The sequence below is a fragment of the Onychostruthus taczanowskii genome, unplaced genomic scaffold, assembly GCF_017590055.1.
Source record: "Onychostruthus taczanowskii isolate IOZ18803 unplaced genomic scaffold, ASM1759005v1 scaffold37, whole genome shotgun sequence".
NCBI lineage: Eukaryota > Metazoa > Chordata > Aves > Passeriformes > Passeridae > Onychostruthus > Onychostruthus taczanowskii.
In genome coordinates, this window is record NW_024501126.1 from 6699881 (window position 1) to 6723884 (window position 24004).

The window sequence follows — 24004 nt, forward strand, 5'->3', positions numbered from 1 at the left end:
TTTCTTTTTCTATTTCATTTTTAGAGAACATTAATGCCTCAATCTTCTCTTTATGTAGTTTATTTTACATAGCAAAACTTAAGGCCTCAGATAATAATAGTAATGATAATAGTAATAATAACAATAATAATAAAAATGTAATATTTGTAATTCTTGTGTTCCTTATTGTAATATTGTAATTCTTGTATTCCTTAGATGGGGCCACATGGCCTTCTGAATACATTTATACAAATCCAATTAAAACAAAATTCACTGCATAACATATTGTGTCATAAAGCTCAAAGTACTGAGACACAAAGAAACAAATATGTATGAATGAGCATTTACAAACAGAATCTATATTTGCTAACATCAAGTCTCCCAGAGAAAAACTGCATGCAAAATTTGCACAGCAGGTTTGATTTGGAAATGGGTGAATTAGCAATCTCAAGAATGGGATAAAACTTTCCAGAGTCTCCTTCAACAGGGAAAGATAACCCTTTGCTGATGTGGCTCTTCTCAACCCACTACTAAAGTTTCTACAAAGAAAGAACATAGAAAGCACACACACCAGACCTATGCAGTTAATGCTAATGTGTGGAAATGGAAGGGAGGACATTGGCCCTTGAATTTGGGAAGAAGGCAAGGCACTTTCTATCTTTTATCCCATTTTCAATGACCTTTGCATTAAAGGTAGAAAACGCACAGGAATCCTGGGAAGGGGGAAAGAATTTCAGATGGAGGAAGATGAGTGGACTTAGGGCTAGGTTTCCTTTCAATTCTTTTTCTGCTCTATCTACTTCATCCTGTTCTGCCTCCTTATTATCCAAAAAAAAAAAAACAAAAACCAAAAAAAACAAACCAACAAAAAAAAAAACAGAAGAAAAAAGCATTTTCATTTCCCCAAAGCAACCAAAAGTCTTATAACTGGACAATTCCCCAGTTCCAGTGCAGGCTCCTAATTGACTCTACCCCCTAAACATATATGACATACCATCTACACTTGCCTCCCCACACAGTCCTAATTTGTGCTGCTCTCCCACACACAAACTGGCCCAATTAATTCAATACTGTTCCCTTCACCTCAGCAGACAGTTTGACAGAAAACATATAGTCCTGGAGCACTGGAATGAATTCCTGTATCTCTCTAGCAAACAAATTCACTCTCCTTGAAACCCCTCATTTTTTGCCACATTACACATCAGAGGCCTGCCCTTCATAACAGCTTGCAAATTTTGCGTTGTCTGGTTCCTCTGGTCCCTGAACTCCAATGCCTCCTTCCTCTATCTCTCTGCTGCTATAAGATCAGAGGTGAGGAGTTTTCCTCCAGTTGATGGGGAAACTTTAATCTGTAATCTAGGAAGTAGGGTCTGAACAACATCAATTGGAAACACTCTCTCCCTTAGAAGTGATAGAAACTTCTGACTTACCTTGGTGTGGCACAAATAAGAAGGTAAAAATACAGAGCATGGTTTTCCCCAACAGTGCCTGTGCCCTATATTTGCAGGGCTGGGGACTCCACCTACAGCACAGTAGACCACCCTCTTTTAAAGGCAAGAGCTCCACTGATATTCTGAAAGGGCAGCACATGTAGGAAAGTAGAATCATGGACTGGACAAGCTCATTGTAGGGTATATAGTGAGGACAAGAAGGATTATTTGACTTCTTTCTGAAATTTCGTTCTCTTACCCTCTGGGCAGACAAAGACAGTGGTAGGTAAATAAATATAGATGGAGAGAGGGCATTGAGGCACTGGTGCAGGTTACCCAAAGAAGTTGTGGATGTCCCATTCCCTGCTAGTGTTCAAGGCCAGGCTGGAAGCAGCTTTGAGCAATCTGGTCTACAGGAAGATGTTGCTGTCCATGGTAGGTGTTAAAATTCAATAGTCTTTAAGGTCTTTAAGATGCCTTCCAACCTAAACCATTTTATGATCCTATGACTTTATGATGAAGAAAGGAAGTTGTATCCAGCCCTAGAAGAGCAACTGCACCAATTATAGTAGGAGGATGCTAAGGAAGAGTTCTCAGCATGGCTTTGCGCCTTTCTTTGCACCACTAGGAAGAAAAAAGCTGAAATATTCCTGAATCCTTTTAAATAGAGATAGATCAAGTCTGTACTAGAATAATGTGTCCAAGCTTCTTTATATACGGAGTCCAAGCTTTCAAAATAGACTGATTTAGACACCATTAGAAATGGAGACATATTGTCTCCCTGATCTTCTAATTGAGGTGATTTTTCCTTCTCTCTTATCACAGCCAACTGCACGTCACCTTGACTGTCCAGAGAGAGACTGTCAGCCTCTCAGTTCCTCTCCAAGTTCACCAGAAATTCCTCACCAAGACAGCAATGTAGACAACCTTATAGTCCCTGAGCTGCGAGCTATCTGCCTCATTCACTTCCAGCATACAAAGAATATGAGGCCTTTGCACGAAGCAATACAGACACACCAGGGGCACATCTTGCACAGACAATGCATTTCCTGGCTCTGTATGGAGGAGCTGTCAAGTTTGGTTCTTCTGTTTATCAGCCTTCCCCATTATGCTCCAGTTGCTCCTGTAATCAAGAGATGGATATTCTGAACTCCCATGACTTTCCTTTTCTTACAAAAGTCACTGTTTACTTTCTGCACTGGCTCGTAGCTACCACAGCCCTCACTGAGATAAGAAAACACACTGTTGTCTTAATTTTATTTCTCATTGTGAACTTGGACATGCTGTAGCTGCCAGTGTGACAGGGAATAAGACATGATTTGTCATTTGTGAGTTTACAGGTCACTGTGCAGATGTTAAATTGGAACATTAGTAGTATCTACTGTTGGTAAGATGTCCCACTAAGTCAGTGCATAATTTTCCACTGTCATTTTTCAAACAGGTGAAACAATGTTTTCTGGATGTCTTACAGGATGTGGAGATACGATGCACAAGTTTTCAGGGAAAAATACTTCTCCATTCTAAATGCAGCCCAGCTTGATCACCCTGTATACTTTGATTCTTTGTGTAAATTCTGCTCATGGTATATGTGAGCCATAGGCTGTCATTTTGAATCTAATGGGGTGAGGAGTCCTTCAGCCTGCCATAAACCAGTAAAATGAATTTCAAATAGAATCCAGTCACGCAGGAATACCAAGAATACAGAGAGCTGAAGAATAACTCTCAGTTTAGTCAGAAGGTTCCCGTTAGACCTCTAAAACCCTGCTAATGTAAACAGCTATTTCTCACAAGAGGAACAGACAGTCAGAGCAGGACCTCAGAGCCATGGCTCATCAAACTGCTCTTCTGAACAAACGGCAGATTGACTTTGCTAATTTCTTAGGAATGGAAAGAGAACTAAAATAATACCACTTCAGTTTCATGTGAAAATGTGCCAACTATCACATCATCACCTGAAAACTATCAGCAGGCATGACCCTCCATACCTAGGGCATGTCAATCCAAGGCTCTTGGGATATGAAGGGTGTGGTATAAAGGAGTGCACTGTGCAGAACTCACCTGGCTCCTGTCAACCCTGGCACTCGCATTAGTTATTCAATGCCATTGTCAGGCTTTGAGGTAGGGGAAGATTGGTGGTGCTAAGTAATTTCTTTCTGCTTTAGGACCATTTTCCATACACTCATACAAACTGTGGAAGTTCAGAGTAATTTCCTTATGATTCTAGGATAAATAAAATCAACTGCCTTATACAGGGGAGGGACATGGATTTCTATGGAAAGATCATCCAGAAGGCAAGCCAGCATGCTGAGACACGACCTCTGGATATGGGAATATTTAGCAAGCTGTTAACACTACTCCCAGGGCAGTTTTATCCATCTCAAAGACAGAATTAAAGCATCTGCATCTGCCTTCCCTAAGCATGCTCAGGTAGGGAAGTAGTAGGATCAAGTAGTAGGACCTTCCCTGTAGCAGCTACCAGTCTTCAGTTTGCAGATCTCATTGTAGTCATGCCAGATAATGGTTGAAAACAAATAATCTGCATTTAGCAAAGGTGAAATTGAGACAGGTATTCCTCAAAGCCCCAGGATAAAAAGAGAAAGTATGTTTAATATGTAGTATATGTAATATTTTTGTCATGGACTGAATAAGAGAGGACAGACACAGGAAGGATAATCTCCTAAATCAGCTGGAAAGCACAAGTTATCTTTGGCATGAAACTTCAGGGGCCTTCCAAGTATATAATTATTCCTAGAAGTTTTGTGTAAGAGGCACTAATCATAAAAGCCTTAATCTTTTTCGTCTTTCCACATGTTATAAAAGCCACCAAAAAAAGATTCTTCACAGCGAGGGGGAAAGGTTTACATAAATCAAGAACTACACCAACCCCATTAATATTACAGCAACTGTGATTATGTTTGCCTGAGGATACCTAGCAAGGGAAAAGCCCTCAGAATACTGAGTAACTGAGTTACAACAGGCACACAAAATAATTTCCATTAAATTCAAAACCCAAACAAACAAACCCTGAAACTGGCCTTGTCTAGATGTGCTCTTTTATATGCAGCCTCTTTCTATTTCTGTCTGATTGACTGAGCATTTCTCCTTCGGGGACCAAGCCTTGTCTCATGGGCAAGCTGGCATCCCCAGTCCCATCAGAGGGTGATGTGGTGATGATCCTCTGAGCTGGCCTGCCATGTAACACATGATCCCCTAAGAGCTTTTTCTGTACACTCCCAGCTGTTTCTGTCATTCAGGCTCTTTGCTGCAAGGGTTTAATACAATGACACAGGCAGCAAAATGAAGCAATTAACACCATGCATGTACCCATCAAGTGTGCCCAGTGCTGTCAGCAGACCCTGTGCAGCCATAACATTTGAGGGGCTTTTTATAGTGGAGTAGACCTGGAGTCATATTGGCTTATCTGTAAGCACTCAGTGCAGCCTTTGGACGTGGAATAGATAGTTAGCCATAGTACTTCTGGTTACTACTGTAACTTTTACACAAACTCTGATTTTTTATCATTTGTATAGTAAGACTTCTCAAAATCATCTCTTATTGCTGAAAACTAAACTAGGTGATAAGACTAGCTATTTCTCAGAATTTTAAACAAAGCAGTGAGACAAAACCTAAGAAAACACAAGATGGTTCATTCTTCATTATTAGAGTTTCTAAGTGTCAGATTTTCAGTGACTATAAAATCAGCTTACAGTTTGGAAGTAAAAATAAATTAAAATAGATTTTTTAGTCACTGCCACAGACATCCCTTTAACTTTTCCTGATTTGAATGACAGTTCAGCGCAGTATCACCCAAATCAGCAAGATTTCTTTTTCCTAAGTATTCTTAGTACCACTTACAGCTTTCTTTATCTATAAACTGACTGTCAGAATTTAGCAATCCTGGATTAAGTATAACATAAGTTTTGGGGAAAACTTGTCTTGTATTAATTAAAATAGCTCAACTGTAGTTAAAGAAGATCTATTCCATATCAACAACGAATTTGGCCTAAATGAGATCTTTCTCTCTTAGGTATCACTTTCACTTTAAAAGAATACTTTGCAATTAGACAAACATCTGACAGTCTAATGTGGATACAGTCTTGGTTATTAACCTTTCTATCAAATGCTATGACAATGTTATTTACTTTTGGTTATTCAGTGGTACCTGTTGTTTTCAAAGCATCAGAGCAATTAGCCTACCAAGTCAAGCACTCAACAGGTGCCTTTTACTGCTGTGCTTCTGAGTGTCCAATCCTAAGGCTAAATGCATTGTTTTTTGAGACTGCTCTGTGTGATTTGTGAAGCAGTTGACCCCTAACATCATTTTTTGCTAATTTGATAGTTTTGAAAGACACACGATGGGACAGCACATGAACTGCAATAAACATCTTAAAAGAAACTGTCTCTGTAAAACAAATGCCAAACCACCCTGAATTTTGTGGCATGAACAATTTTGGTAAGATTTCATGCTATAATCAACCATAGCTTCATCTGAAAGAAAAAAAAATTCCAACTACTCCTCTCCTCTTTTGCTGTGTTTTCATTTGATGTGCAATTCTATTTAACTACAATGCACAGAATTAGACATAGCGTATTGAGGGAAACTTTTAAATTATGGTATTAAAAAATCCTACCTGCATCAAATTTCTGTTTTGATATTTAATTTCTCTGACATGTAGTATTTGCTTTCATAAAAATCACTGCACTCATTAATGCTCATCTTTTTATACAGCTTTTAATACACTACCTGTTCATTCAGAAAGAGCTGAAATATTGAGTCCCTTACTGCCCTTGGGAAGACTCGCTGTGGTACAGACTCTGAAGGTCAAAATGGGAATAGTTTAAACATGTCAGTGTCAAGTCACTTCTCTCCATTAACAATTGTTATGTTACTAAATGGAGCTCTAGATGTGTTGAAGACTGCAAGAATGTAAATACAACAGCATCAGCTTTTGATGACCCAGCATTAAATACCAGCATTAGCTCAGGTACTTCTGTCCTACAAAACCACTGTCCAGAGGACTCTGCAGCTCTTACTCCTTGCATGGACTGAAGAGTAACAGGACAAATTTGTGGAGAAGGATGGCACTGAGGCTGCCAAATGCACTCCCCACCACCAGCACTCAGTGAAACACCTGCGTGGCCAGTGGGAGCATGCCCTGAGGAAGTACTACTGGTCTCATTCCACATTTCTTCCCTGGCTACCTATTCTGATCACTGTGAAACCTCAAAATTACTGTGCCAGATGCTTCAGCATTGGAAAGTAGTCCGTTTTCATTTTTGTGTTCAGCTTGTTATTTTATTCAGAACAAAACTGAAAAGACATAAATGGTTTTCAATTAACCTCATTCTACCTATTGTTTATCACGTTATTTTCTTCAAATGCTTATATACTGCATGTATATATGCAATATATATGTTCTCAATTGCCTTTCTCCACATCAACCATTCAAGCAATCTCTAAAGTATTATAAATCAGATTATTTGTACATCATTTCTGTGTCTACTTTTCTTCACTAAAAGATGAAGCCTCCATTTGTCCTGTTTATAGGGAAAGTCTTTGACTTGCATCAGCTGCCCTAGCAAAAATACTTCCACAAGCTGACCTGTGGGAAAGTCTTTAACTTGCACGAACTCCCCTAGCAAAAATACTTCACAGAATAAAAATATCCCCTCTTTTATTTTTCGTAGGCTATAGTCTCAGGAAAAACTTGGTATTATGACTGCTTTCTTAAGAACAATTGAAAAGAAGCAGACAAAATGCTTTAGAGTCTGGAGCAAGCATCAAAGAAATATACTATCTGTAAAAGGCAGTAATTCACTGTGTCTAAAATATTATTCTGAGTGAACCAGCATGCCTTACACTGCTGAGATCTCTTTATAAAATCATTTGAATGTTATTTGTCTAGTATAATTTTAGCTGCAAAGAAAAATCACTCTCCCTCAGTCAAAATTGTAATATACACAACAGCTGGGGAAAGTATTTTCATTCGTACCTGAAACTTGGAAAAGGAATTTAGCCAACTTCTCACAGTGTGTGAAATTTCTTGCCATCCTTTGACGTATTTGCCTTTTTTTTTTTTTTTAATCTTACGAACAACTAGTACTAACAAACAGAAAAAGAAATTTTAGTTTTGACAGCTCTTTCCCCTTGACGTAATCCCAGTATAGCTCTTGTGCTTTTCAGGAATACATGCAAGCCTCTGTTCTATGCACTCAGAAATATTTCAACGCCTGAGTTGGTCATGATAAAAGAGCAACTTCAGAATCCAACACAGGGCCAAAATACATTTCTGACTTGCTGCCAGGTTTTACCTGAAACTGGTCAGTACTAGTGGAAACGTTCTACCTACAGAGACATATTTGACTATAGTAATAGAAAAGGACCAGACCATCACATAAAATTAACAGTTAATTAAAAATATAAACATGATGCTTTTTCTAACAGACCACTTATTTAATGAAACTCCTAAACAACAATAACTACAAAACCTATGAAGAAGTTTCACAAGTATAATTTCTGCAATCAGAAAAAAAACCCCCAAAATCTAAGGGCAAAACCTATGAAAAACAGACTTTGGGTTATACTTTCTTAACGTTTATTTATTAAATATCTTGCAGTCTCAAAGGACTAATTTGTGCATCCTTTCTCCCCTTTCTCAAGTAATGATGAACTCTGTACCAGATATTTGGTACCCTCTGGAGCCATCCTCTGCTCCATTCTAATAAGGCACTTAGAACTGGGTCTCCAGCACACTCACAAGTCTTTGTGCAAAGAATGTCATTGCACTACCTCACAGAAGCAAAAAAGGAAGTGATTTGAAGCCCAATGTCTCTGCATTAAAATTTTCTCAGTCATTTGAGTGTCTTGCATTCCAGTGAGTCCTGCTGCCCCTAAATTAACTGACAATTATAAAAGAAGAAAGTGCTTTAATGCATAAATTATAGGTCCCTGTCTTGGTCTCCTTTGTGGCTCATACAAACAAATGGAACAGTAAGAAGTCAGTTAGTTTGCCAGAAAGACCAGCCCATTTAAATACCCAGTGAATGCTTGTTACATGGCAAACAGTCCATATGCAACATAGATGCACTGGCCACACAAATTCAGTTTAAGAGCAACCAAATACATGTAGTAAAAAGCAAAATACCGCAACTCTCAAACTCCTTCTACTGCATGACGCAAGAAGATAAATCTGTGATTCAGGTATAAACCTAGTAATTTTACACTTCCAAATAAACAGACACTTTGAAATGATAGGAAACTGAAATTAATTCTCCTTGTTTGATGATAAAGGGTTGTGAATATGTTTCTAGGCAAACACAACAGCTACATTTGAAAAAAATTTAAAAAATATTAAAAATAAATAGAGCTTATTTCAGACATAGAAACTCAGGGGAGCATCTGTATGAGGGAAAACTACTTTAAACCCTGGGATGGGATATCATGACACTGTCATTTTGGTTTCTCACTCTGTTAAGATAAGTATTCTGCTTGGGCTACGCAACAGTTCAGATGTGACTTTCTAGCTGTATAAATATAAGAATAAATAATGGCATTGGAGATGAATTTTGGATTCCATTTTGACATAGGATTCTGTCAAAATGCTCTGATTTTCACTTTTCCATTGGGTATGCTGGTTTTTAAGTTGACACTGTTGTTACTAAACAAAATCCAAAAGTTTTGGATGAGTTATTACAACATAGTGAATATTCTTTTTATATACTTTGGTAGACACTTAAGCTCAGTAAGTCTGTTTGCCTCTGCCCTTAAGTTTGAAACATTTAAAAGCATTATCAGGAATGCAGTTCTTCTCAGGTCTTATAAGTCAAAGTATTGGAAAGTTATGTTGCTCTTGCTTTGGTTTTGGAACTCAGTGAAAAAGACAATTGCAAAAATAAGACTAGAAACAATGTAAATAGGTATATTTAACAAAGTTACCATCCTAAAAATGCTATGAATAAAGATTAGGTTCCAGAAAAAACACAAGCAATATGCAATCCTACCAATCCAAAGGAACAAACAAACAAACAGGATTGTGATTGCTAAAGTAAGATGATTCCCTTAACCTACAAAGCAATCTCCCTCTCACATCTGAGTTTCAAGTGCCTTCCTGCATGTATTTTGCAGTCTTGAAAAGCCATTATCAATGCAGTGCCTTGAGAAGAAAGGAGGGTAAACCAGCTTTGGTAGTTGACTAATCAGATGAGCACAATTAATTACAACACCAATCAGTTCATTAGATTATTAGCTTCATCTCTTTTTGATCAGCTACTTAGAAATTTTAATACAGAGGATAAGAAGTCACAAAGCAGAGCACTTATTAGAGTATCAGAAGTATGAAATGGTGCTCTGAAACAAATTAAGTTAGAGCACAGCACAGCAAAGTAGAAGACGTGCTTTTCATCTGTGTGATCGCCCATGTTCTCAGTGAATTGACTGCTATGGACATTTCTCTGGCTGGAGTCTCTCTGAGAGAGCATCTTTCTCCCCTACCAAACTAAAAATCTTTAGAAATGCTGCTTTTCTGCCATTTCTCACTGTTCTTTGTCTAAATTAGTTTGCAGTATGTAAGTTCTTTTACTCTCATAATCCTGTCATAAACACATTGTTACCAGCTCCTCCTTCCGGGTTTTCAGTTAGACATCTCAAAATCAATTTATTATTTGCTCATACTATTTCTTTCTAGTCACATAATTAAATGATACCGTTCCTGTGAAATTGCATTTTCTTATTTCTAGAACAATCTCTACCCTCAATTTTCTTTTCTTTATGCTTTAACGCTATTAAAGACATCAAGGTATCTATGCTGCTTCCCAGTAATAGCATCTCAGGGTGTTATGAATTCTTGAGCTAAATACCTGTAAAAAAAAAATCTCATTATCATAAATTGCCTAATTGTAAAAAACGTATAATGTGATGCACAATAAATTACAATTCTTACGCTTTGTCCAAATGTGCCTACAGCATAAGAAATAAATATGTATGTTTGTTCATGTCCTATTTTCATGACAGTTCACCTGAAATTGCCAGTGAGCATCCCATCTCAAATTATGTCACATCATCCCATCTCCAAATGGCTTTATGTGCACACTGAGGGATGGTGAAAGAACTGACCCTCTAGCGTGCCCTTCAGCCTAATGAGTCCCTGTGCATCACGGCTGCTTAGCACAGTGCTCTAACCAACTGAGCTAATCTCAGAGTCAACCTGTACAAAAAGAAGGGGATCACTCTACCACAACTCTACTTACCCCCACCTAGTCCATACCATGAACAATGAACAAACTCTGCTATGAGTGTTACTGTCGATGCTCTTTATCCCTTCAGCTGATATCCCAGGGATGGCATCTGACAACCTGGATCTTCTGCCAGAACAAACTTCTCACAAGACCCTACATTGCCCTGTTTTCATGCCTAGCTCTCTTGCATATCACAGGAACTGGTCAGGAGGCAGATATTGTTAGAGATTTAATTTTTCCCTTTCCATTTTAACACATACCTTTTGAATCAATTTGCTCATTCCTGTTAAAACTAAATGCCAAATTCAAACTTTGCACTGGTGCCTTAAGATGCTCGTGAAACTCTTGCATGTGTAGCAGACTCTCTACTTTGTTATTTGCTAGGCCATGAAATATACTATTATGCTTCAGATATTTCACCCTCCCTTCTGCAAAGACATGCATTTAACACATTACTGTATTTGCTTCATCCTGATTCTACGTATAAATTGCACCAAATCACTTGTATGCCGTGAAAGAAGAGAACACCTCACCTTCAATCCTTCCTCTCCCTGAAAAATACAGTTTGCAGGAGCTGTGATTGAGTAAAATTTTCTGCAGAATCATTGTCTTCTTTCTCTCATGATGTGCCTTTGTGCATCCTATTTTCACCTTACATAGGAGGACACGTGCATAGGTACATGTCTCTTGGGCCAAGAGAGAGTGTATTGTGTTCTTGAAACCCACAATTCACCAACAATTAAAAAAAAAAGAGTGGGGGAAAAACTATCCAGAGTAAGCAAAAAAAGTTGAGAGCTGGTTTCAAGCGCTGTGACAAACTTCAGCCTGAGTCTCTGGTTAATTATTCCTACACTGAAAAATGTCTGCAGTTGTTTTTACTCTTCAGTTGACAGATAAGAATTCCCCGAGCAAGAGATACTGAGCACCATCAGTACTTGCTGCCATGTGACCTGCTTTTACAATGAACCTCACCTCTAGCAGTGCTCTGACTGCGGTGGTGCCATGTGCGGGAAAAGAATCATCCTCTGTATGCTTCGTTTGCCAGTCAGACCAAATTAGCAAAAAGATAATTACTGCTTATAAAGGTGCCTGTTCTTTTATGAATAAACACTCATTCTAATTTTGTAATTATTATTTTACCATTCTCAGTTAATTGTCAGTTACTTGAAAACATAGCTCCCTATGAAACAGTACAAACACAATTCTCTGAATTACAGAAAAATTTCCTGTATTAGGTATAAAGACTGCAAATTATTTAATAGAACTTTAGGAAGTTTAGTACTTATTTCCCAGCTCAGAGAAGATTTCCTTTGCCAAAACCTTGTTGAAATAAATATGTTAGTACCAAATACAAGAGCATTTTTTCTTCCTTTCTTAGCAGGTGGCTCTGGTAAAATGACACTCCATCACGACAATAAGTGTATGAATCGAGTACTGCAATGTTCCAGTTCCTTGTCCTTGAGTTATCTTTCTGCCCAGAGCAGATTGTCTCCATGTCCCTCCTCTGGACTTGCTCCAACAGCTCCATGACCTTCTGATTTTGGGGGCCCCAGAGCTGGATGCAGCCCTCCAGCTGCTCTCTCAGGAGAGCAGAGTAGCGCAGGGGAGCCACCTCCCTTGACCTCCTGGCTACGCTTCTTTTGATGCAGCCCAGGATACCACTGGGCTGTAAAGCACACACTTTTGGCTCATGTCCAGCTTTTCATCCACCAGAACTCCCAAGTGTTTCTTGGCAGGGCTGCTCTCAGTGGCTTCATTCAGTCTGCACTTACCTCTGTGACTGCCCTGACCCAGGTGTGGCACCTTGCAGTTTGACTTGTTGAACTTCATGAGGTTCTCATGGGCCCACTTCTCAAGTTTGTCCAGGTCCCCCTGAATGAGGCCCCTTCCTTCTGTTCTGTCAACTGCACTGCTCAGCTTCATGTTATCTGCAAATTACTGATGGTGCACTTGATCACTGATATTGAAGAGCACTGGCCACAAGACGGAGCTTTGAGGGGCACCACTCATCACCAGGCTCCCCCTAAAGATAGAGCCATTGACCACAACTCTCTGTCTGCGTCCATCCAGCCAATTACTTATCCACCATGTGAGGCAGAGGCATTGGAGGGGCCTCAGCTGGGGCTCACCCTGTCTCCCGTACTGCAATCAGAATCAGACAGTGACTGGGCTTTTCTGGGCACAAGCACCACTTTCTGTGTCCTTGGGCTCTGGCAGCTGGTAAATCTATCTCTGATCACAGCTCTGGCAACTTGGCTGTATAAAACAACAGGGTTTAGAGGAAGGGAAGAACAGCACACCTGCACTCCAGAAACACCCACTGGCACCAATGGGTGCCACTGAACACTTCAGGAACATTCAGGCACTGTATGAACCCTTCTGCTGGAGGAAGTTTTGGAAACATTATCTGTATTTCATATGCAGAATTTATCCTGCACTAACTTCCTCTGGAGACACAGGGTCTACCCTGAGAGTATTCACTGGGAGAATTACTGAGAAACAACTATTCTGCAGTTCTTTGCTTTATGCTATTCCACAGTGTAGTGAAGTCCCTAAGATAAAACTCTTGATTATAACAGACAAGTAGTAATCCATACCCAGCTTCAATTTTATCTGCTCAATCTGCCTACTTCTCACCAAATACATCTGCACTCTTGCCTCACCATTTTACCTAAAATGTTCCCTTCAGCATCATGACACAACACCACTGTCATCCATGTCATCTGTTCTCTTGAGAATCTCCATGGAAAGCAGCACCCTGGGAGACGGAAACACAAATTCAGTGTTTTCCCACATTTTTGGGAATGTGTTGGGCTTCCCCAAATACTACATGTGCTGGGCAGTGGTACTGCTGTGATGGCTGCAGCCAAAGCCACTCACATGCCTGTAGGTGAATGCCTGAAATTCAATCCACACCATGAAATATTTTCTCAAACCATGCCTAATTAAACTGAGCAGTTAAACATTCCTAATTCAGGCAGCAAAACCTCATACACCTGTCTTTGCTATCTGTTATAGCCTCTTACAGGAATCATGTCATGACTATCAATATGCCTCCTGCCCTCTTTCCTCAGATAAAAGTTATACCACTTAGGTCTTCAATTTACACACTTATAACCCAAAGTCCACTTGAAAACTGGCACTATAAGCTGCCTCAGAAGATTCAGGCTGGCTGCTAGGCTGTAAACTTGATTTACAAATCTGCCCTGTTAACTGAACAAAACATGACAGCTAAAAAAAATAGCAATGCCAGAGAAGTTTATCACTACTATAACACCAGAAAGAAAAGCAGTAACAAGCATAAACTTCAAAGTTTACTTTAAAGATTAAGTGCAACCATCTTTATTTATTTAGACCAATGGTGAAGTCACTCTGAACAAACAGAAGAGAGTTCTGAAAATACTTCAGTTCAGAGAACTCCAGAAATATATGGAAGTATCAATGGGATTGAAAAATAAGACCTAAACATCCCAAAGTTGTATTAGTTAGGTAAACTGATTAACAAAAAAATCTACTTTGCTTCCTCTATGTCCAGTTCTTCAAACATTGTAGTATTAATATTTTGCATAAAATTTTAAAGCTTGGTTGCAATTTCAAGGGGATTTAACTGAATTTAGACACTTACAAATGGGAAGACATTGTGAATGTAATGATCAATACTTCTTCCCTGCAATTTCATCTTGATGTAAAAAATACAAAAAGCAGCTTGCAACTGCAATTCAGAAAGTGTCCGTTTAAATTAACATTAATTAAAAATTTCCAGTATTGCAAATGCACACATCAATTTAAAGTACCATCAAAATACCACTTATTTGCTTATTTATTAAGAGAACCCAAATTAACACTTATTAGCCTATGTGACCATAATTGAAAAAAGATTTTCAAATACAAATCTTTCTCGAGCTGTTTGGCTGACATTTGAAAGTAATCATACTTGCAATTGCTAATCAGCTCATCATTGTAACATGCTTTACAGAACAGTACAGTTAGAAAGTCAAGCACTGAAAACTGATATAATACCTAAATTAAGTTGGCCTCTGCATCCTTCATTCAATCCCCTTTTACAGAACGGTTGTGATATGTTGTCTGCGCTGTCACTTTTCACTCCCATAGAACTCACTGTGTAGGAATCCACCACACACAATGGATTTATTTGATGTGAATGACAGTTTCGCTTAGAAGGGTTTGTTGGGTTTGTTTTCCATTAGCCTCCTCACCTCTGTCAGCAAGTGCTCCATGATCAATGCAAGGGAAGACGAATAATGGCCCTGACATGAAAAAGAAGGTAAGGGATTTCAGATTTTGTCTCAGAGCTTGTACTTTTTGTATTCCCAGTTTTCCAGGGGCATGACTTGAAACTCTGGAGTCACTCATGTAATCTTAGAATTGTTGGTTGGAAGAAGCCATCAGAGTCCAGCCTGCTGCCTATGGAAGGATTATCAAGACCAGATAAGGTCAGCAGTTTTGTTGGAGAGCCTTGAAGTGATCAAAGGATGACATTCCACCACCTCTCTGTTCCAGTGTTGCACTGCCTACCTGGTAAAGTGCAATGTCCAATCTGAACTTCCCAAGCTGAAACCTCTCCAGATTCTGAGAATTCTTATTGAATGGAGTAGGCCCAAAAATGGAAACAGTGCTGCCCAGGTGTCCATAGCAGTACCAAGAAAAGGGAGATAATCTTCCATGCACCTGCTGGTCACAGATGTATCCCAGTCTACCATATACAGGAGGAAAAGACATTGTTGGCTCCTATTTGGATTGGTGTCCTCTACAAACCCCAGTTGCTTTTCAGAAGTGTGCTGCTTTAGTCAGGATTAACAGCCTGTGCTAATAAAACAATAAAGGAATAGTATATTCCATCAGCACTCTCATCCACGTGGACAAACACTTCATCACACAAGGCAATCACGCTCACTAAACACGATCTGAAAGTGGTAAATCCATGCTGACTGTTCCTCCATCACATGCTTTTAAATGGATTCTAAAAAAGTCATAGTCTGTGTTTTTTCTGAGGTTTGAGGTAAAGGTGTTCCTCAGACTATTTCTGTTCTCCTCAAAGCCAGATTAATTTTCAGCCTTTCTCTAGTCCTCAGCCACCTTCCTGAAACACCAGTGTGACAGATGCCTCACACCACACCAATCCGCTTTTTTTGCAGTACTCTTGGGTAAATTCCATCCAATGTCATGGATCCAAATACATACATAAATATGTATATTCTCCAAATAGCCCTTATCCTGTTGATGTCCATGCCTGCTTCATCTTGCTCTTCTTAAAACACACTTAAATGTACAGGAGTCCAGGAGTAGGATTTGCCTGATAAAACTGTGGCACAACAGGTGTTGAGTTCTTCAGTCTTTTCCCTTTTATCCGTCACTAATTTGTCTTCCCCATGCATTAATGGACTTAAACTTTCTCAACTTCTTTCTCCTTTTAGGATACGTATGCCTGTAAAATCCCCTGCTGTGACCCTTTATATCCCAAGTTACCTCCTGCTGGTCTTTGATCTTCCTCATTTTATCTCCAAATGCAGCTTTCAATATTCCTTTAAAGGAATATGAAAAGCTGCATTTGTTGTTCTGGTTTCCATTCTGGTTTCTTCTTGTGCTTCAGGAGACTTTCTGTTTACCCAAGTGAGTGTTCTGCCATAATTTCCAGTCTTCCTGTAGAGCAGCATGATTTGCTCCCAAGTTCCCAGCAAGCTGATTGCTTTTTGTTTAGTGGTTTGGTTGGTTTTGGGGATTTTTTTTGTTTGCTTGTTTTTTTTTAATTTGTGCACACCTTTCTCCTCTGAAATGGATTCACAAAGGACTCAAAATCCACTGAGTGTGTGGCCGCCATGGATAGTTTGATGCTGCGGTCAGGAGGAATGATCAAACACTTAGGCAGGTGTGTTTAACAACCAAACTTATACTTGGAAGAATGCCACTAGAGTTGAGAATAACAACCTAAATGTATAGTAAACAACCATAGGAAGTTGATATCAGATGAAACAGTCTGTACTGCTGGCTGAACGTGCTGATGTGAACCTGCTGCAGGGCACACGTACCTAGTGCTGCAAGTTACCTTCCACTTGCACTGCCAACATCATTCCTATTTCCTGCCTGGGTATCAAGGACTGCAACAGCAGTACTGCTTCTCGTGAGACACTAGCAGCTGTGCTGAGGCCCCTAACTTCATTTCACACTAACTATGAAAAAAGCAGAGCAAACTCCCAAATGGCATCTGCTGGAAACCATTCTATTTCTCATTGCAAATTCTAAACATGAACAAATATTTATAATTAATAACATAGATTAATAATTTGTTTCTTAGTGAATACCTGAACTTGAAAGAATGAAGAGCACAAGGACAGACCTCCAGCAGAGAGGAGTAAATGTCAAATGATTAAACAGAAAAGGCATGAATAAGCTTAGACGCCTGCCAAGAGACCCTTTCCCAATACTGCTGCATGTCTGCAGCAGTGAAAACTCCAGATGTCACTATAAACATGATCAATCTCCTTTCTTTCCTTATCTAAGAATAAGAAGTAAGGAAAGAAAGAAGGAAATGTTATTATTAGTACTATTTGAAACCAAGAAGAAAATGTGTGGGTAGTTTCACTGTTACCCTCATAACACATTCCTGCACTTGATTTAAGAATGGGGGCTATCAGGTTAATTTAGATCATAAGGAACAATGGAAATCAATTACTTTTACTGTATGGCAGCTACCTCAGAAGTTTCTGATAGATGAAGGTCAGTACATGACAGTTACCACAGCATTAAATAAGCTCCAGTTCCTGCATATTTTTTAAAATCTATTACATCTGATACAAGCTGTGGTTTGCATTGGAATCCCCAAACTGTACTAAATGGAAGATACCTGAAGTGTCTTCATACAAAGTAAAATATACTTACTTTGCTAAAGTATGATCAGCTGAAGCTCTCACATATTTATAGGGGAGGAAATATGAATAGTATCTAAGGATTATGCTACTTCCACTTTGTAAACTTTAATCTTTTTAGTTTATAGTATAAAGATAATTTACTACAATGGTCTACCCAAACTGTTGAAGAATGGCTGACTACATAACACATCCACCAGCAATAAAACATAATGATAGGACTCATGCTATGAAAAACTAACATTTGTTTACACAAATTAGCCCCTATTTAGTAATTACACTGCATGTCTGCCATAAGGTCAGGCAAAATGTAACCCCAGCAGAAGCGACACTGTAAGCATTATAATCTAGACAGAGATATGTTAGAGAATTATGGGGGATAATTAATCAGTTAATGCTTTCCATGGTGTTTCATGATATGTGGAGCCATGATTCTCAAAATAAAATATTTCTGCTAATGCAATCACTTCCCACTGCCTTAAAACAAATTCTACCAACCCCATTATTCAGACCAAAGAGTACAAAAAAAAAAAAAAAAAAGAAGAAAAAAAAAGAAAAATGTATAAATACATACAATCCTCTCCAGAGATGCACACGTCTTCCTGTTCTATTAGCAAGTAATTATGCATTTTCATTACAGATAATAATACGAGCAAAGTGCTTAAAGTACCTACATATTCAGGGGAAAAAATTGTAAAACAAACTGATTATTTACAGATGATCTTTGTATACACAAATGTGACATGCATACAGCACTAATATGCCTCTAAACAGCCAGTACCTTATTCAGGTGTCTAGTTAAATAAGACACCTAAAACAAGTAATAAATTGCTTTTATAACCAAAGGGAGACAATTTTTTCCTAAAATTCTTCAAGGTGGAAACACTGCCTATTTATGTACTCCAGTTTTTTTTATTAACAAAAAACCCATAATAATAATAATAAAAACAATCTTGGAAATCTTTGAGTAATTCAGTGCCCAAGGACTCTTTTAGCTGAGTCTTCTATAACCTAGGTGAGGGCAAAAACAAAACTACCAATTCTCTAAAAGGTAAAGGAAACAAAAAATGCAAACACATTATTCTTGTAAAAACAATTAAAAACTCCCATGTCATTTATGTACAAAATTTCATTTCTGAAAATGGTATCATTCATGTGGATTTCCCTCTTCCCTGTTTCAGTGCTGGTGATTCCAGTGGCAGCCACACTCCTGCTGATTTTGCTGGTGGATCCTGTGCCTTTTGTGTGGACCAGGTGTCCTTCATAACCTCTGCAACCTAGTGACAGGGAAGGGTGACAGGGTTCCATCTCAGAGTGGGCTAAGGAGGACTGCACTGTTTCCAAAACAGACTGATATCCAGCACAGAAGATACCACCCTATTACATCACCATCCTTGATGTTAAATGAATAAAGCTGCACCCTCCTTCTTGACCTTGTCTCGGTTGGTTCTTCTCTTAGATGTGTCCCAGCTGATCCTTCTGTTGTGCACAGCAAATATGCACACTGACTCACAAACATTTGTGAGTTAGTATGAATATTTGGTCATGGTAGATGATACACTACTCTCTGCTTTGCTCCCCTTTATCACATGGGCTATAACAAGGATGGCCTTCCACAGTGTTTGTTGACAAAAAATAAGACTGTCCTTATTCCTGTGGGCTTATGAAACTTAAAATATTTCTGGGGTCATAAGCTGTGGCCAAGGCCAGGCAGCTGTAGGTCTCTCTCCTCACCGACTGCAAGTGCCCACCTGTGCAATCAGACCGTGAGCAGAGGCAGCTGACTCTAAAGCCTAAGTAACTACCATGAGTGCAAATAACATTGTGCATTTTCTCATATTTGCATTGATGAGAAGACACTCGTTCTTAACATGAAGTCTGGCAAGCAAACACAGCAGGTATCAAAATCAACCGAAGTCAATCAATTTGACCAGTCAACTAAAAAACTTCCTCAGCACAAATCAATTATATAAAGTGAATACAGGGAATGAAGTAAGTTTTTTGTAAATAACTATTTTTATTATCCATTCTGGTGGGTATTTTTACTTCATTAGGGGATTAAAAAAACCCTAAACTCAAATTTGTGTGGGCACAATACCTATATTGTGCCCTCTCATGACCATCTGTTTGAAACGCTTTCCAAATATTGTTCTTTTGTACACAGTAAATCCAATACAAAGATGGATGAATGACAGCAGGGGGAGAAGAGGAGGTGTTTCACAATACTACTGTCCTTCAAGAGGAAATGCTGAAACTGGAACCAACTAATTGTAATAAATGACTACTTGACAAAAAGAAATGAGGTGTGAATGTAAAAAAGCTACACTAGGACAAATACTTCAGAAGTACTTTGTCACAGAAATTGTCTGCATGGAGTGTGCAATCCTAGATAAAAATACTATTATGGAATCATAAATGGTCTGGGTTGGAAGGGGCCTTATAGATCATCTGGCTGCAGCCTCCCTGCTGTGGGCAGGGACACTTTCCAGCATCCCAGGTTGCTCAAATCCCCAACTAGCCTGGCCTTGAACACTTTCAGGGATGGGGCATACACAGCTTCTCTGGACAACCAGGTCCAGTGCCTTACCACCCTCACAGTAAAGAATTTCCTTCTAAAATATAATCTAAACCTACTCTCAGTTTGAAACCATTCCTCCTTGTCACTATATGTTCTGGTAAAAGGACATCCTTCAGGCAGATGTTAAATGTTTTCCTAGTACAGGCTTATGCATTTAAAATACTGGATACTTAATATTTTTTACTGAATGTATTCTTCCTTTCCCAAGAAAACTCTCCCACCAGTAATAACAACGTTGAAAATATTGTATATGAAGCTAATTTAGGGAAAAGAGTAGGAAATAAGCACCTGAAATACAAACCCCCCCAGTATCTCTAACTGATTTTTGAAGAGGGCAGTGTGCCACTCTGTTTTCTGTATTAGACAAAAACAGCACACACTTTGCCAGCAGAACACACAAAAATCCTCTCCTTTTGTGCTGCTGTTGCCTTTCTGAGGCACTGATTGCAAGGCTGTGTGTGTCTCAGTAAGCTGTAGCTGGAAATCAGCACCACCTTGCCCAAGCTTTACATCATGTTACTTGTGTGTTAGTTTGTATTGTGACCACAGAAATTCAAATTGGATAAAATCAATGAAATTGAATTTAATTAGTGAAAAGCATCACTTGCTTTTTACTTTAGTTTTTATAGAAGCATCAATTTACCCTCAAATTAACTGTCCACTTTACTAGTCCTCTCAGAAAGGGAAGGAATCCATTTTATTGCAAGTAGTGGTCTTCATTTCTCAGCGTGCTCTTACCAGACTGCCCTCTCTTCATCAAAAGAGATCAACAAAAAATCTTCCAAAGTGCTAACACTCCTCTATGGAGATTTGCAGTGATGATAACAAGAACATAATCTCAACACTCACTAGGCAAAGTTTCACAAAATATGATATTCTGAAATGATCTTCTGCTATTCAGGGCTCGGCTCAGACATTCTGCTTTTCAGGGTTCAAACTAAGGGTTCAGGACTGCAAACTAAGCAGGCCTGGCAGGCTGCAGCCTGTTTCATCAAACCCCTCAGGAGTTGTATTTTTATTTATTTACTTACTTCATCAGGAGACTTCTTGGGAAAATATTTCCCAAACAGAAAAATTGCAAAGTTTGTGAATGTGATTAGTACGGACTGCAGCTCTTGGGGTTTCAGTGCTACACTTGCTGCTGGAGAGCATTTCTCACCAGCTCTCAGTAGCTCTCCAACTTGCAAACGTGTGGAATGCCATCAAAGCATCTCTCAGGAAAAGATTTGAGCACTGCCTCAACTTCTGAGTTTCTGGCATTAATTACTCCTGTGCCTGAAGCCCAACAGTTCACATGCCCACAGCATTCTGAAAGGAGGTGATAAAATGTTTACTCTGTGATGTCGGCTGGCTTATCCAGACGGCTGAAGCAAGCTCAGAGTACTTTAAATACATCTCTCTACTGCAAATCCTCAGACTGAGCAGAGACCAAATGATCCTCCATTCCTAGGCAAAGTTTCTTCAGATTTGAAGCCATTTATCAAGACACAAAGAGGGAAAGTTGCAGAAGTACACCCTGCTTTCCTTCACTATTCAGAGCCATGTGTTTTCACATGTTCCTTTTTCATATTGCCTAGTAATGCAAATAGTTTTAGGAAGAGAAAATCTAGTCAATATGGAAAACCACATGATGAGCACCAAAGAACCCAAACTTACTGAGTGTTATTTTATTATCTCTGTGAAATTGACTGGGCATACAAACTCTGAATGACTGTGTTTCTCATCTTTCTTGGGTAAATAAAACATCATCCTCTATCATCAATCACCGTGACCATGAGTGGTGCCACAGAATTGTCACAATCAGCTTTTCTCTCATGCTGAGACAAATAGTATTTTCTGTGGAGCCAGACTATGTGAGTTTTTTAAAGCACTCATTCAAAAAGGACTATTCAGAATTTTTCATGGTCAGCAAAGCCACAATAGAGGTACACCTTGATTCCCAGTGACGCTTGTGGTTATTCTTCGCAATGGGCCCAGACAGTCAAGAAAAAAATTGGCTTTATCTTCCCATACAGCGACTGCACGGATGAGCTCTGAAACACATGTGGTACCACACAGGCTTAGGGGGCTCTTCCCTAAAAGAAAACATCTGTGGCACTATGATACTCAGCTCTGCAGCTGGCCAGTGAGGAGACCTGTTATCAACAGCTGTGCTGAAGAGTCAGCTAAAATCAAGCCAGCAAGACACTAAGACTGAAATCATACTTTATTACAGTGTCTGCGAAGCTAACACTTGTTACTGCATAAATAGAAACTTTTGAAATGACAAAAACCCCAAACAATAAAGTTGAAGCCATTTCACAAAAGAAACTATTTATTTTCTTCAAAGCATTCACATCCACAAGGCTTAAACCACTGGCAGAAGGAATGCAAATTAACACTGCCTAACTATGCAAATAAGAATGGACATTTAATTTTCACATTAGGCACTACTTAACAGTAGGCATTCAACCTGAAAGGAATGAAAATCATCAAAATCTGGAAAAACAGTCAGTCCTTCAAAATATACTTGAGATATTCAACACTCCCCACATTTAAGGCTAGGGTACATCATAAGCCATTCAGCCTTAGAAGCAACACTTTATAATTTTGTCACTGTTGCTGAGCCTAAGAATATCATAAGATGCAAAAACATATTCATTCTTTTCACAAGTAAGTCTATAATTTCCAGAAACAGTAAATTACTTAAATACAGGAAGAAAACACTCCTGCCATAGCAATAAGTAAATACTTCTAATTGTGTGACACCCAGTTAAGCTGTGGACTTTTTTCCTGAAATAATCCACATACATTCATGTTAAAGAGAATAAAACATGTAAATTGAAGAACAGGAACTAAATTTCAGCTAGGTCCTCAATTCTCAACATATAGGTCCAGTATTTCTATTTGGCATCCAAACATGAAGCCCCACTGAAGACCCATGAGTGAGTTATCTTGTTTGCCCAGGAAGCACTTACATAGTATTTTGAAGATGTATGTTGACAGATCACGTTTTGGCTAACTGTGCAAAATCAATTCATTGGGAGTTTGTTCTGTGTTTGAAGGGAGATTTTTGCAGAGCAGTCCAGCATGTCTTTTATCAGCTAAAATGATGCAGGAAGGAGGTGTGCCACCAAAACTTCTAAGTTTTTAAGTACAGAAAAGTAAAAAGTGGCTGGAATTATGTTGTATTATTTTTCAGACCAAAAAAGAATACAAGGGGCATTCCATAATATCAGTTTAAAATCAAAATTTCTGTTTAAGATTTTCATTATCTTGAGTCCAGAATAAACTTCCAGAGCTACACAGAATTTGAAGCATCAATGTGATATGTTGAAATAATGCTTTTACCAGGAATGCTGAAGAAGCATTAAAAACACTATACTTGAGAGTGCTATTTGAATGCCACTGCTATAATTAATACAGTATGACCTTGTGTAAACCTTATAAATTAGTTCATGAATATGCAAATTAGGAATAACTACACTGTGAAGAAAAAGTGGGGTGCTTAAATATCTGACAGAACTACACATTTAATTCTGTTGGTACTTTTCCCTTGAGTATCTTCTGAATAAAAATATTACAGCAGTAATCAGAGGACACTGATCTATTCCTACTAAAATCTCTCTCTCCCCCTGAGTCTTAACATTAGACTTTTATTTCAGCTACATTTCTGAACAATTGCAACATTCAGGAAGGAACAATCTCTTTAATATCTTGCAGAAATTCACCTTCAAAACTTTAGGCTTAACTGAGATGTAATTTTTGTGGCCTCTCAATTGGTTTGTGACTCTTTTCTATGCTGGAATTTAGATTCTTGAAAACGTGAAATAAACGTTTGCCTGCAGACTGAATTTTATATTTCCGGTGCTTTTTCCCATTTTGGCTTGTGGGAACTGCTTGTAGAAACTTGAATCCTG

At 38.8% G+C, this 24004-nt stretch overlaps 1 protein-coding gene across 1 annotated transcript in view; it reads right to left on the reverse strand.

The window, feature by feature from the left end:
* CTNND2 (catenin delta 2) overlaps window positions 1-24004 on the reverse strand; it is a 518515-nt gene that overhangs the window by 94759 nt on the left and 399752 nt on the right. The gene's annotated exons all lie outside the window — the stretch shown is intronic.